The sequence below is a fragment of the Lampris incognitus genome, chromosome 6 (assembly GCF_029633865.1).
Source record: "Lampris incognitus isolate fLamInc1 chromosome 6, fLamInc1.hap2, whole genome shotgun sequence".
NCBI classification, from domain to species: Eukaryota; Metazoa; Chordata; class Actinopteri; order Lampriformes; family Lampridae; genus Lampris; species Lampris incognitus.
Window position 1 is genome coordinate 34,971,382 of NC_079216.1, and position 15,815 is coordinate 34,987,196.

Genomic DNA, 15,815 nt, shown 5'->3' on the forward strand with positions numbered 1-15,815 from the left:
TTGCACCAGAGATCCTCATGTAAGTAGGCAACAGAATAGACCGCCACACCACCTGGACGCCTGCACTGTCACTTTTAGCCAAATTTCAGGATGAAACTTAAATGCAATCATTTTGTTTTGCCCAGTGATTAGGTATGAATATACCAGTACGATGATGAGCAAAGCACAAACCAGTTCATATCAGAACAGCTACAGCCACTGTACCCAATGGCCCCTTTTTAATCTGCCTCATGTAAATGTGTGAACAACTGCATTTATACATCGTACTTTACATTTCTTTACTACAAACAACGAGCAGTACTCTAGGACCCTGTTATCAATGTAAAGAAAGTTTACAGCTTTTTTTGTTGTTTACCTCATACTATTTTGATTTTGTTCTTGGCTTGTGACACTTGAAAATGAAAACGTCTACTTATAAACTCCTTGTAAATGATCTCAGACACATGTTTACACTGTAAAAATATTTGCATTTTAATTGTGAACGGGTGAATATATATGTGTAATGCTGCTTCTTATTTGCCAGATGTAAGCGTAACATTTTTATACCGGGGCCTGTAATCATATTTAAATCATGACTAATAGGCCTTATACGTGTTTATATTTAAGTTAATCATATTTAAATCATGAATGACAGGCCTGTATTTTTGTATCATTGACGAATGGTTACTTAAAGTATGTGTATTGTATGCAACAAAACGTTTAGGAGTTGACCCTATAGTGATGAAGTACACCCAGTGGTCAGTAGCGAACTTTTCTGTCCACCTCACGGTTGATGTTGTAAGCCCCAGCGCCTCCAGTTTGCTTGTGACTCATCCCAAGATAACCTGGTGATTCAGTTTGACTGAATAGGGTCCCTCGGCAGAGAGAGAGCTGGCCTGGTGTATCTTCTACTCTTCTTTAGTGTTTTATTGTCGATGAAACAGTGGGTGTGGAATTACACTACATAGCACTAATTTCTGCCCTGCTACAAAGTGGTCGCTCTCCTCATGGGGAAGCTGACTGGACCGGAGCAAACAAGACTGCACCGTATCAGACCAGGAACCACTGGAACTTTTTTTTCTTTTTTCTTCTTTTTTAATTCCACCAGAGAGTTGATTTGCTGCAAACTGCCGGGACTCTGTGACGCTCTTTCTGTAACAGAAGGCAGGGCCCTTCATTTATTTACCACAAGATGTCACCTTCATCTCACACCCACACACTCATGTATACATACATGTATGTATTTGTATATGTAACATGCATGAAACTTACATAACAAAGAGAGGGTTGCCTGAGAGGAAGGGTTTCTTGTGGGGGGTGGGGAGGGAGTTGGGGGGGGGGGTCTCAAGGAAAAGAGAATTTCAGAGTTAAGCAGTTATTTGGTGTTAATTGCAACATCACCCCTTGACGCTTTAAAGAAAACATACAACTAATTAACTATGTGCACAATGTATAGATGTGAAGGCTTATGAACTATTCTCTGTGATGCGTGGATTTGCCCCCAGGAAGAGGAAACTGAAAGCTTGTCACAGAGAAAAGTGGTGAAGTTGGGAGTTTGTAAATATGCAGAGAAGTTGTGGGAAGCAACCATCCCCTTGGGCCGTTGTTGTGTAGTTGTGGTCTAAAGCATTTCATGTATGGAATATCTCGTACTAAATGGCGGCTAAATGGTGTCTCACTGCGTCCCACGGCTCACCATGCGCACCCATTTCGACCCTGCAGCCCCCATCAGAAAAGCCCATGTAATCCTCACACATGTGCCAGGAACATGCTAACGTGTGATATAAACGAAAAGCAATTTAACTGGATGCTTGTGGTGAATATCCTGTTCTTTTATTAGCATGCATCATTTTTGCATGTGTTTTTCAAACAGAAATGCACCTGTGCGGGGGAAAATGTGTAATATGACTTCTTCGTGTATTCTGACTTCTCTAAAAAACTTTTTTTTTTTTGCCTTAAAAAGCTCACTGATCATTCTTGGAAATGTGTAATGCCTTCAGGGTTTTATTTGATGACTGATTCCCAATATGCATAAATTCGCTTGTCTTTTTTTTTTTCATTCATGCAAAAGCACCCCTGTGTTAGAGTCATTGTTCTCTCAGAGCCAGTGGTTGGAATGATTCGAATAAGAGGCAGAGTGATTTGAACAGAAGAAAGCGGAGCCGTCTGGCTCCCAGTGAAGGAGCAGAGCCGTTGAGATGGGAGCAGTGCTGTCCAGCCTGACACGGCCGTCTCCCCCGTTTACACCAACCTTACTTATTTGTGTGATCCATCTGGCTGAGCTGCTCTATGAGTTAGACCTTTTAACAGAGATGGGTAAATTTAAGTTACCAGGTTCAGTCAAGATGAATTTTTCTAGAGGTTAACACTGAATTTAGCCATCAGAAGACTGATTTACAGCATCTCTACAAAACACTGATGGTGGAATTGCACGATCTGTTCTAAAAAAAAAAAAAAGAAAATTGCCCATCAATCTGTATTTGTCGACATAGACATCCTAAATCGATTCATGAGGTCAGCGACATCACGAGACAGCACAGGTTTTACTGTTCTGATTGAAAACAGGGAATCCACTTCAGATTGATATAAATTTACTATTTCTGTAAGAAATTTCAATCTTTAAATAAATATTGATATTGAATCCACTTTGTCCTGTTATTTATCTACCGGTGCAAAGCCACAAACGTCAGTTTCCATCATGGTATTCTTAAAGGGGTTAGTTGGGGGGGGGGGGTCCAAGATCCAAAGGGGAGCACGAAACACTTCCCAAGATTCTTGATTTTAAACAAAAACCCCTGAAAGGGTTGTTAAAGAGCCCTCTGGAGAGTCCATACAGTCACCAAAGGGCCCCGAACCCCTGGACACCGCTGGAAGCACTTGTTAGTATTACGACTCCACGGTCCCTGTTTGTTGGTGACATTTTAAGATGTGTCCCACTTGATTATTTAGTACAGTGGAGGGTAATGGAGGGTGACAATCTTTCAAATTCATCTTTTTCCAATCGAGTAAAAATACTAACACCACTGTGTTCTCCTTCGTGAGGCAGGGGATCACACCACAAAGCTTTGTATTAATAAAAATGGAGATGCAGCGGTGCATCTTGGGTTTTGGAGGTGCTGAGTAACAATGTGCTGCCCAGTCCTGTCATGTAATGTGTGTGTCGCTAGCATGTGACAGTGTGCTCATTGCCGCCAGATGCCTTTTTCTTTTTCCTCACTCCACTACTGTACAGGCTTTTAATGAGGGTCCATTTTTTATTTTTTCTGTATGTTGATCAGCATATGTTTTTCTATGACTTTGCTTTGTGCCATAAATTGTGTTTGCCCCCCCCCCCCATTCTTCTGCCCAGGAACTCTAGAAAATGTGGTGGTTTACACTAGAAATTACAGCCAAATAGATGAAATAAAACATTTCTGCAATATTCCTCTGTTTTCAAAGGGAAACAATCAAAGCAGATAATGCAGATAGGATAATAATACAATAGAATCTATGATTATGTTGACAGTCTGCCAGATACTGACTGCATATGAACACACATGCCAAATCAGCTCCTGGTCCGCCCTGATCAGCTTTTGCTTCGTCACCATCTTACTTTTTAACCAACATCATCAGATTCCAACTTGCTTTATTTGACACTGACGAAATTTAATATGCACCCCTCAGTGGTTTACATATCCTAGTCTTCACACTACGGGGAGTACCTAACAACATTGAGATTCCAAAGCAATAAAGCAGACTGGAACCAGCTCAGCATGAGTCCAATATCACATCAGCCGATATTAAAAACTCCCCAAAGTCTCCAGGCGGAGGTGTAATCTGGCGTTATTTCCCCATCTTCCACTTAAACTCAACAAAGACGACTTCATGTATGATTCCAAGTAGGTGGTGATAAGCAGAGGAATAGGAACAGTGTATGAATTTTTGATCAAACACGCCGTCAAACCCCCGGCACAAAAAAAAAATAGGAAAAAAAAGTACCCTAACCCTGCAGATGTCTGCCCCTGTCAAACCTCATTCCCACTCAGAGACTGCAGGGGAGGAACACACTGGCAAGTACAAGACACGGACCTCAACTGAATGTAAAATAAACCCCCCCCCCTGCTATTTTTAGTAAGAGAGGAGGGAACATAGCTCAAAATAGCTGGTTTGTTTTGTGGCTGATTTCTATTTTTAAACCAGCTCAGGCCTCACTGGCATGTTGGGCTCTTTTCTTAGATTGTTACATAATGATAGCTTAAAAAAATCCTGAGGCAACACCAAATGTGTGTTATTATCTGTGTGAATGTGTACTCTAGACTGCATGTACACCGCAAATCCAACTGGGCTGAGTAGCCTACAGTGAAGAATTTTCCAGTTCACTGTGAGCTGCGCGTCCACGGGTGACGTGTTGGTCTCAGTGGAGATGCGCCTGTCATCATCTCCAGTGTGCGCGCGGGAGAAACCGCTTCGAAGAGGCAACACTCTGAATTTCAACGTTCAGATCACGTGTACTTTGGGATGACACGAGTCCGTGTGGCAGCCGAGTCTGTATGCTGTCACACAGATATCAGAATCAATCGGTAATGATGGAGGATGTAACTGTGACAGTGCCATGGAGGATTTTCTGCAGATGCGCGTTTGGTTCACCACTTACATAACTGTTACACATCATTTGAGTGTAGAAACGTGGGGGGGGCGGGTCACTTTCCATTCAGCGGGAATGGGAAAGTCATCGTACAAGCGTGAGTTCTGATCTTCTAACTCATAGCGATTGGGGGTGGGTTTTCTATTTTCTTTAAAGCTGTTGACAAGGATCGCCTTATCATTTAGACCCTTAAAATGTCGCCTACGTCATTCTCCAATATAAGATATCTTACCAAGTAGTCATAAGGCATTCAGTCAGAGAGCTTTTAGGAAGAGACAGATTGCTGACCTCTTACTGTGCCCCTGTCATCTGACTAACGGTGTTGATTGGGAATTTGTGTGTGTGTTGGGGGGGGGGGGTCACTTGAGCGAGACACACACTCAGGTGACCCACGTGCAAGATAAGCAGCTATCACACACCACAGACCCGGACTCCAAATCATTCATTCTCCAGGGGACAATAGAAAATGTGGGTTTAAAAAAAAAGCAAATTATATTATGGTGGACATTGCGTGTGCAATAGGCTGGAGCATATGCTTTTTGCAAAATGAGATGAACAAGTGAGTAATAAATGATTAATGGTCAATTTACTGGTGGGCCTTTGAAATATTGAGAAATAGCTCAGCCATGAAATGCAGTGTAAATGGTTCTATTTATAGTGAGGCAGAGCAGCCCATGTGGAACAAGCTGCTGGGAACCGTCTTTTTCGTATAGCTTTTAGAGGCAAATGACAGGGGAGACAAACTCACACACATGCACAACAAAGCCACATTAGCATGTAAAGGCACTTTTGTGGGGACATTAAACATTTATAGAATGCAGCAGGACGGTAATAAATAATTTCCACGTTGAAAAGTTGGAAAGCCCTCACTTCACTCCCACGTTAACCTCCCATGTCAATTAAAAAACCCCGTTTTATATGATGGACTAAATTTTTCCTTCTTTTTGAGTGAAGTGAAAGGAGGCAAAGTGACGACTTCAAGCCTCTTTTTATTAATTGTAGAAGTCACGAAGGATGAGGGGGAGGGGGCTTGGCGTTCTACCGATGGGGACGTCCTTTGTTCAGATATATCAGATCATCATCATGACATAAAGACAGAATACTGACACACCGTGACTATGGCTGCAGACACAGGAGGCACATGGCAAGAATAGATGATTGTGGCCTATAATCAGAAATGTGACTTAACTAAGTTTATGCTTACATACAGCTTTAACATGCACTCATTTCCATAGACGTGAACATCAATGACGACCAGAAACTTCACTCCCTTATCCGATGCAAGGGTCTAACGACAGGATGTTGTGTGGCCACAAAGCCCCTTGAGGCAAAATTTGTAATTTGTGATATTGAGCTATACAAATAAAATTGACTTGACTTGACTTGACTGAAGAATCCCTATCAATTTAACGATTATCCGGTTTCTCAGCTCCACCTTGACTCTACACATTGTGGCAGCTAGGACTGTAACAATGGCAGCGTACTGCCCCCCATTGGTTGCTCATATGAACCTATGCAAACTCAGGAGGATGTTTCTATTATACCTTCACTTTCATTATAGGCCAAACAATTAAAACCCACAAGACTTTTGAAAAATATAGGAAAGGTTTCCCTGTGTCTGTTTATATTTAGGCTTGCACCACTGTGAAACAACACACAAGTTTAGTTTTTCCATATATGTTATAGTTTTACATGACTGGAAGACTCGACTGAGCTGATGAATATACAATATACAGAGACTTGACTTTGACTGCATGAGATGACTTTACTAACGACAAACCGTGCTGCATACACATACACTGAACGCATGGCCAGACGAATCACAAACTGAGTTACTCCACCTCCTAATCATCAACTTCCGTATTAGTATCAGTGCATGGCACTATATACTACATTCTCCTTTCTCAACATGGAAGTTACATTTCAACATTGCTATAATGAAGATCTGTTTAGGACTGAACTTTGTGTCTCATTATTGTTACTGTCTAACTCACACATTTGCTTTAACTTAAGAAAAAAAATGAACTTACTGCTCAAATAGCACGGATGATCTATAACTCTTCTGTCAAACATGACACTGGTTAATCAGTGGCTGAGAGCAAAATATTGTGTCTTCTCCCTGCAAAGAACAGAACATATTTCAAATATTCCAACATTTCAAATCACATTTCCTTCTTGAACAATTTTTTTTTCTTTTTAATGAGCATAGTTGGAGCGCGACTCTCACCGCCGGCTCATCAGAAAGTCTTTGTACCTCTCAGGTGGTCGAATAACTCGACCACTCCTGGTTTGAGCTGGCCTTGACAAGGATGAGAGCTCGATGTCAACACTCTCTGCTGTACCTGCATCTGGTGTATTGGTTTGCCCTTCATCTGTTAAGTCAGTTTCTGAGTTCATCTGAGTGCTGGGTGGTGTTTTCCTCTGATGGCATCTGTTGCATCTGTAGTATTGTCCTGAAGATGTCTCTATGTCATAGGACCGTGGTTCATCTCTCCGTGCCGTGACCAAAGCTGGGCGCCAACCTTGTGCTGTCTCCATGTGAACGGTACTACCTGGGTGTATTCCTGGAAGCCGTTTTGCTCCTCTGTTGTAGTACTGCTGCTGTCTTTTCTGTAGACTTTGGAGAGTTGAGTGTACATCTTTGGGCACTGCTGGATAGAGAACTGTGCTGGAGCTTGGTATAGTGCTTCTGAGGACTCTGCCCATGAGCATTTGTGCTGGGGAGTACTTCATGCCTGTTACAGGTGTGTTCCTCAGGGGGAGAAGTGTGAGATGAGGGTCTGTGTTTGTTTGTTGTGTTTTCTTCAGCATGAGTTTCACTGTTTTCACTGTTCTCTCAGCAAGTCCATTTGACTGTGCATAACCCGGACTGGAGTGAATGAGTTTTATGCCCCATGATTTTGCAAAGTTTCTCATTTCCGGACTTGCAAATGGAACATGGTCACACACTATCTCTTTTGGTATTCCTATTCTAGAGAAGACCTATTTCTTCTTGCTGATCACAGTGTGTGATGTCTTGTCTTTAATGTGCAGTACCTCTGGGTATTTTGAGAGGTAGTCTACTATCAAGAGAAATGACTGACCTTCAATTTCAAAGATGTCAGCCCCAACTTTGAGCCAAGGAAGCTCAGGGATGTCATGTGAGATCAATGACTCCTTCTGGTTTCTTAAGTGGAAAACTGCTGGCTTCCTCAGTTCGTGCCTTTCTGACTAGACCAAGCTAGTCTGACTGGCTGGTGATGAGACTCAGAATTTATCCTCTAGGAGTCGTTGTCAGAGCTTTAGATGTCCATGGCTCTTTGTGTTCCGATGTTTACTAATGCCCGTCGCTAACAGAGCCATAGATATGAGTGGCTCTTTTGTGTACTGATGTTTGGCCGCACCGGTCGTTATCGGAGCTATTGATTTGCAGTGACGGTCATTGGGGGTGTTAGTTTCGACTTCATTATTCAGTGGTCATGAGAGTCGTTGGAGCCGTTAGTGACCTACTATTGTTCTTGGAGGCTAGGCTTCTTGAGTCTCCTGGTTAGAGATGAAAGGACGGCATTGTAAGTGGGAGATAGGTGGTGTCGCAGACCTCCTCCTCTGTTGAGGGATGGTTTTTCCAGTTTCGCATAGATGGCTTCCTTCACCCCTCTTTCAAACCATCTATCTTCCCTGTCCAAAATGTGTACGTAGCTGTCCTCGAAGGAGTGTGTCTTCTCCTTTAGGTGTAGATAGACTGCTGAGTCTTGTCCTGGGGAGTTTGGCCTTCTGTGTTGGGCCATCCGTTTGTGTAGTTGTTGTTTGGTTTCCCCTATGTATAGGTCAGTGCATTGTACAGCATACACCAGACTGCTTTTTTGGGGTGTGTGGTACACGGTCTTTGGGATGAACCAGTCTTTGTCAGAGTGTGTTGCTGGGTTTGAAGTATACCGGGATGCGGTGTTTGTTGAAAATTCTCCTGAGTTTCTCGGAGACCCCAGAAACACACGGGACGACTGTGCTATTCCTTCTGTTCCTTTTCTCCTCGTCGCTCACTTGGTTGGTCTTTTTGGAACGTGTTGCAGTTTTCACAAAGGTCCAACTGGGCTAGCTGCAGGTTTTTAAAGCTCCCCTCAGGTGTTTGTGTTTGGGGAGCTTTAAAATGGATATATACCAAGTCCAGTTGCACTTGATTCAACTCCTTTGGATAACCATGACCTGGATGAATGAGAACATTCACAGACATGTTACAGTCTAAAAATACATTGCCTTGCAGTGTAAATACTAAACAGAGATATCTTGTCATTCTTTTATTGTTAATGTCTGGTAATGTGCAGCCAAACCCTGGCCCTGCTGATTCTGACATCAATACTTGTAATTACTCCAGCTGATTTTAAATGTACGTAGGTCTGATCTGGGTATTATTCACCTAAATGTTCGGAGCTTAATCTCAAATTGGATATGGTAAAGGTTTGGATAAATGCAACTGATGCTGATGTTGTTGTATTATTTGAAACTTGGCTAACAAAGTCTGTTCTTGACAAGGATATTGGTATTCATGGCTATAATGTGTTTTGCTCTGACCATCCCAGAAAAGATGGTGGTGTTGCTGTCTACATCAAATGCAAATTCAACGTTACGTTAGTACTGTCAGAATCATTGAGTAAACAACTTGAGTTCCTGGCCCAAATCTTGAAGTGTCTAAGAATCACCATGTCATGATGGTTGGGTGTTATAGACCTCCATCTGCGATTAGTAATTTTTTATCTACACTTGTTAACTTGCTGTCTAAGGTGCACTACAATGAGATTGTTGTGGTTGGCGATCTAAACTGGGATTGGTTGTTGCCTGTGTCCGATGCATTTAAAGCAGAATGTGATTCTTTGAATCTGACGCAAATAATTAACTCTCCTACAAGACCAAATCCCAAATGTCCCTAGAAATCATCTCTCATTGACCTAGTCCTAACTAATGCCCCCTATAAGTACTCTGCTATCGGTGTCTTCCCAAATGATGTGAGTGATCACTGTGTGATAGCTGCTATCAGAGATACTAAGGTCCTTAAGTGTAAACCTCATTTTGTCCAAAGACACAATATGAAGATGTTTGTTGAGTAGGGTTTTCTACATGATTTATCTTATGTTGACTGGAATAAAATTGCCTTTATTGATTATGTTGAAATGGCCTGGACATTTTTCCATGATAGTTTTCTGGATATTTTAAACAAACATGCCCCTATTCGTAGATTTAGAATTAAGGGGCGGGATAATCCCTGGTTCACCACTGCGCTCTCAAGCCTGCTTCATGAACGAAATGTGGCCTGGGCAAAAGCAAGAAAGTCAGGTACTGAGGCTGACTGGCTTCTTTTTAGACAGCTGAGAAACGAGTTTACTTCTCTCTTTAGAAAAGCCAAAGCTGATTTTTATCTATCCGTCACTACTGAAAACGTGAATGATCCGAGGAAGTTTTGAAAAGCTGTTAAATCCTTATCTGCTTCTTGTGATTATTCAACTGACCTTCCTTCATGTATAATCAAAAATGATGTGGCTGTCTCTGATAAGTTTGAAATATTGAATTTTTTTAATGAGCATTTTATTTCATTGGGTTTCTTGTTTAATGTTGACACCCCTTTTACTAAGGAATCTGTCATTGATGACAATACTGTGGTTGTTGACCACACTTTTAGTTTTGCTCCTTTTACTGTGGCTGAGGTCCACAAAGCCTTAAAAAGACTGAACCCTAGAAAACCGGCTGGTCCGGATCATTTGAATCCTGTTTTTTTTTTTTTTTAATTAGCAGCAGATATCATCGCTGAACCTTTGACCCATCTTTTTAATCTCACATTAGTTACAAGTGTAATCCCTTAGGTTTGGAAGGCTGCCTATGTTTTACCCCTTTTAAAAGGAGGGGATCCAACCATGCTAAATAATTACAAACCAATTTCAAAACTTTCTGTAGTAGCTAAAGTATTGGAATCCCTAGTTAGTGAACAGGTGAAAGAGTATTTATACACTCAATCAATACTATCCAATCATCAGTCAGGGCTTCAGGAAGAAGCATAGCACTGTTACCGCTGCCATGAAAGTTGTAAATGACATCAGCAGCGCGTTGGCTAAAAAGCAACACTGTGTGTCTCTTTTTATTGACTTGCCAAAACCCTTTGATACCGTGGATCGCGATATTCTGATACGGCAACTTGTTAATACTGGCTTCTCTCTACAGGCTGTAGGTTGGTTTAAGGTAATTGATAAAAAGTAATGAATAGAAAGCGAATTTCAGATTTCATTATTAAAAAGAAAAAATCAGATCAGGTGGTCACAGACCCCAGCCCTTGCATAACAACCGGAGCCCAGAGCAGCTCCCTACCTGAGGATAGTAATGCTGAAAGTTAGTGTGGTCAGGCTTCACAGGCCCAGGAGCGTAGTCCTCCACCATCAGGTCGGAGTATCTACCAGACTTCCAGTCACATACCCAGTTCAGAATTTAAGTTTAGTTTCAACAACAGTAGTAGCAACAATAGTTGATTTTTGTCAGATTGAGCCTCACTTTACTATCTTGATTCTTGTGTTTTTGTTTTAATGGCTGTGGCATTTGTATTGTGATTATACTCTGATGGTTCTTGTGTTAATGATGACACAGAGACCTCTGCTTCTGAGGGAGACATCGAGCCCTTTCCAAGTGCAACTGCATCAAGGGGTACTGTTCTGTGGTCCGCAGTGGTGTAGCGGTCTAAGCATCGGCTTTGTATCGATACAGTTGCCCACTGGGGACTGGGGTTCGCGCCCCGGTCTCGTCAGATCCGACTATGGCCGGACTCGATGAAGCAGCAATAATTGCAAGTTGCAATTATTGCAATTTGCAACGCTGTCTTTGGGAGGAGGGCGGAGTCGGCTTGTGTTTGTCACATGAATGCGTCTCTGTATGTGTCGGAAAAAGCAGTGGTTCGGCCTGGATTTGCCTTGTCACGAAAGTGGGGAGGCGTGTCCTTCGAGATTGCTGGCAGGAGAGATGCAGTTGGCGAACGCATGCAGTACGCGGTTGAATGTTTGAACTAAAATAGGGATCGATTGGCCACTAAACTGGGAGAAAAAAGAGAAAAATCAGAAATAAATTTGGTAAAAAAAAAAAAAAGAAAAAAAGGGGTGCTGTTCTAGAAGGACTCAATGGTAGGCCTCTACTTTAAAACTACAAATTTTAGTTGGCAGCTGTTGGTATGCAATCTTGTTGATTCTTCAATTACACATTTCCATAGAGATATGACACTGTGGGAGTGCAGGAATGAGGAGACGGAGAGATCGAGTCGAGTCAATTCCGTTTACTTCCCACACAAAACAAAACCGATACAGCTCAGTCTCTCATGGCAACCCGCTAACCGCTAGGCTGCTGCAAACATGGCTCCCCCCGGAAACGCTAAGCAGTGCCTACGTCAGCACTCTGAATGTCTGCCTTAAAGGAGGAGCAGCCCCTGGTGAATCTACCCTCATTTGTGTATCACCACACAGGCCCCCCCAGAATTCACCATCATGAAAAAATGCAACACAAAAGTACTCAGCGAAACACAAACAGCCAACAGGCAAACAGTCCTCAGTGAAACAGTCAACGTCTCGGGGGGCGGACTAGGTGGCCAAAACGGCTGCGCTGAATGGGTATGGGGGCGGGGGCAGGGGCAGGGGAAAGAGCCGGAGCCCTGGCAGGGGCCGAGACTGGGCCAGGGGCCTGAGAAGGGGTGCGTCCATGCCGTGAGGGCAGGGCCAATTCGACCGGCCCACCCAGGTCCAAATGGGCAGGCTTGAGACGGTCCACCGAGACCCGCTCCGACTTGCCCCCCATGTCCATCACAAAGTTCTTAGGCCCCGCTTCCAGGACGCAGAAGGGCCCGTCATAGGGGGGCTGCAGGGGGGTACGGTGGCTGTCGTGGCGGATGACGACGTACCTGGCCGACAGCAGATCCTTGGGGACGTAGGACTGAGGGAGGCAGTGGTGAGATGTAGGGATCGGAGCAAAAGCATTGGCACTGTCCCGGGCCACAGCCCGATGAGAAACTGCTGACCAGGGGGTCACAGCGTCAGGGAGAAACTCACCCGGGACACGCAGCGGCTGGCCGTAAGCCAGCTCGGCAGACGAGGACTGGAGGTCTTCCTTGAGGGCAGAGCAAAGGCCGAGCATGACCCACGAGAGGCAATTGACCCAGTTGCTGTCCGTGAGGCTGGCATGAAGAGCGGCCTTCATAGACCGATGAAACTGTTCACAAAGTCCGTTGCCCTGCGGGTTGTACGCTGTGGCGCGGTGGAGCTTCACCCCCAGCCCCTCCGCAACTGCAGTCCAGAGCTCCGACGTGAACTGCGGGCCCCTGTCAGAGGTGAGGTCAGCCGGTGTGCCAAAACGGGCCACCCAGGACCCGATGAACGCCCAGGCCACCTCAGTAGACGTGGTCGATGACAGGGGAACAGCTTCCGGCCACCTGGTGGTCCTGTCCACCATGGTGAGAAGGTGAGTGAACCTGTGGGAGGGGGGCAGGTGGCCCACCAAGTCCACATTCACATGGTCAAAACGCCTCTTGGGCACCAGGAATGGCGCCAAGGGGGCTTTGGTATGATGGTGTACTTTGGAACGCTGGCACGCCATGCAGGAGTCAGCCCAGGCCTTGACGTCCTTCCTGAGGCCGGGCCAGACGAACTTCGCCCCCACCAGCTTAGTGGACGCCTTCACACCCAGGTGGGAAAGGCCATAGATAACGTCAAAAACACGGCGCCGCCAGCCGGTGGGCACCATGGGGCGGGGCTGGCCCATGGAAACATCGCACACATCCTCCAACCACAGCCCCGTAGCGGCCGTCCGATAGGCCTGGATGTCCGCGTCAGCGGCTTGGTCTGCAGCCATGGCAGCGTAATCGAGTCCCAAGTGAACGGACCCTGCCACTGCCCGGGAGAAGCAGTCAACGACCAAGTTGTCCTTGCCAGCCATGAGCTGGATGTCTGTGGTAAACTCCGAGATGGCAGACAGCTGACGCTGTTGGCGCCCAGACCCCAGCTCGGAGGTCTTGGCCATGGCAAAAGTCCGCGGCTTGTGGTCGACGAAGGCAGTGAAACGGCAGCCTTCCAACAGGAACCTGAAGTGTCGGGAGGCGAGGAAGAGAGACCCAGGAGCTCCCGGTCGAAGGTGCTGTACTTCCGCTAGTTATCCTTAAGCTGTTTGCTAAAGAAGGCAAGGGGCTGCCAGGCGCCGCCCAACCACTGCTCGCACACCGCCCCGACCGCATAGTCAGAGGCGTCGGTCGTGAGGGCAATCGGTGCAGTGGGGGACGGGTGCGCCAGCAAAGCGGCATTGGCCAGCGCAGCCTTGGCGTCGTCGAAAGCTTCGTCCATCCGCGGGGACCAGTCTACCTCGCCCTTGGCTTCCTTGCCCCGCAGGGACTCGTACAAGGGCCGCATGCGGTGAGCTGCGTGGGGAATTAACCTATTATAAAAGTTCACCATGCCCAAGAACTCCTGCAGGGACTTCACAGTGCTGGGGCGTGGAAAACTGGCGACGGTATCCACTCTGGCAGGAAGCGGAACGGCTCCTTGCGGGGAGATGCGGTGGCCGAGGAAGTCGATGGATGACAGGCCAAACTGGCACTTGGCTGGGTTGACTATGAGTCCATGCGCACTGAGCCGCTCGAACAACTGCCGGAGCTGCGTCAGGTGCTCCTCCACGGATGCGTTGGCCACGAGAATGTCATCCAAGTAAACAAACTAGAACGGCATATCCCGAAGCACAGAGTCCATCAGCCGCTGGAATGTCTGCGCTGCCCCCTTGAGACCGAAGGGCATCCGCAGGAACTCGAAGAGTCCAAATGGCGTGATGACTGCTGTCTTGGGCACGTCCCAAGGGTGGACCGGTACCTGGTGGTAGCCCCGCACCAAATCTACTTTGGAAAAGATGGTGGCCCCCGCCAGGTGGGCGGAGAAGTCCTGTATGTACTTGACGGGGTACCGGTCAGGGGTTGTGGCGTTGTTCAGGCGACGAAAATCGCCGCAGGGGCGACAACCGCCGTCAGCCTTAGAAACCATGTGCAGGGGGGAGGCCCACGGGCTGTCCGAGCGGCGCACAATGCCGAGGCGTTCCATGATGGCAAACTCCTCCCTGGCAATCAGGAGGTTAGCAGAGTCGAGGCGCCGAGCACGTGCGTAGACTGGGGGGCCGTCGGTGGCAATATGGTGCTCCACACCGTGCTTGGCCACCGCTGATGAGAATGTAGGTGTGGTGAGGTCAGGGAACTCTGCGAGCAGTCGTTGATACGTATCTCCGGTGGCGAGCATGTTTGACAGGCCGAGCGTCCCCGCACCTCCCAGTGTGCACGGGTATGTAGCGAAAGAGACAGCATCGATCAAGCGACAGTTCGTAACATCCACCAGCAGCCTGAAGGCGCACAGGAAGTCCGCGCCCAGGAGGGGAACTGACACCGCGGCCATAACGAAGTCCCAGCCGAAACGCCGCCCGCCAAAACACACCTCCACATACCTCGTGCCGTAGGTACGTATGGGCGTGCCGTTCGCGGCATCCATCGGGGGACCTTGACCGCCGGCCACTTTCGCTATTGATTTCTGGATTTGGAACAGTTCAGTTTGTACCTTGAAATGCTGGGTGATCTATCTGGTGATGATTGGGGGGGGGGAGTCAATGCTCCTGCGTCTTTGCTGAGGACCCTCCATGCCTTACGTTCAGCTCTCTTCTCCCTTTCACTTAAATCACTTATTCTCTTTCTCTTTTTTGTGTCAATGTCTTTGGCATAGTGTTACCGGCTCCAGACCTAGGAGATATCCAGAGCAGCAGTAAATGATACACAGGCTAAATAGCACTGTGGATCTGTGAATCAAAAAGAGAGGCACGATGAAAATACGTTGTCACTCAAGCTCGCACCAGTTTATTTCTGGTCTGGCTTAAGGAAGCTTTGCTCTCTTTTGTGCTGATCCCCTGAAGTGCTACTGAATTGGTGGTGTAAACCCACATTGCATTTAATCTAAAAAAAATGGGGGGGGGGGTAATTCTAAACTTTTAATGAAGGCGATTTCTCAATCCCTTTCACTCTCCCCTGTTTTCAGAGATGTCTCCGGACATCTAGAACTAAACAAGTCAACTGTCTAGCTGTAACGTCACGGTCAGTGTTTGTCAGTGTCAGAGTCTCTCATGTCCTTTGTTCATTCAAGTCTTCCATTATGCATCTAGTATGTCCACACAGCTTGTGTAGGGTAGCAACAGGTCTCCG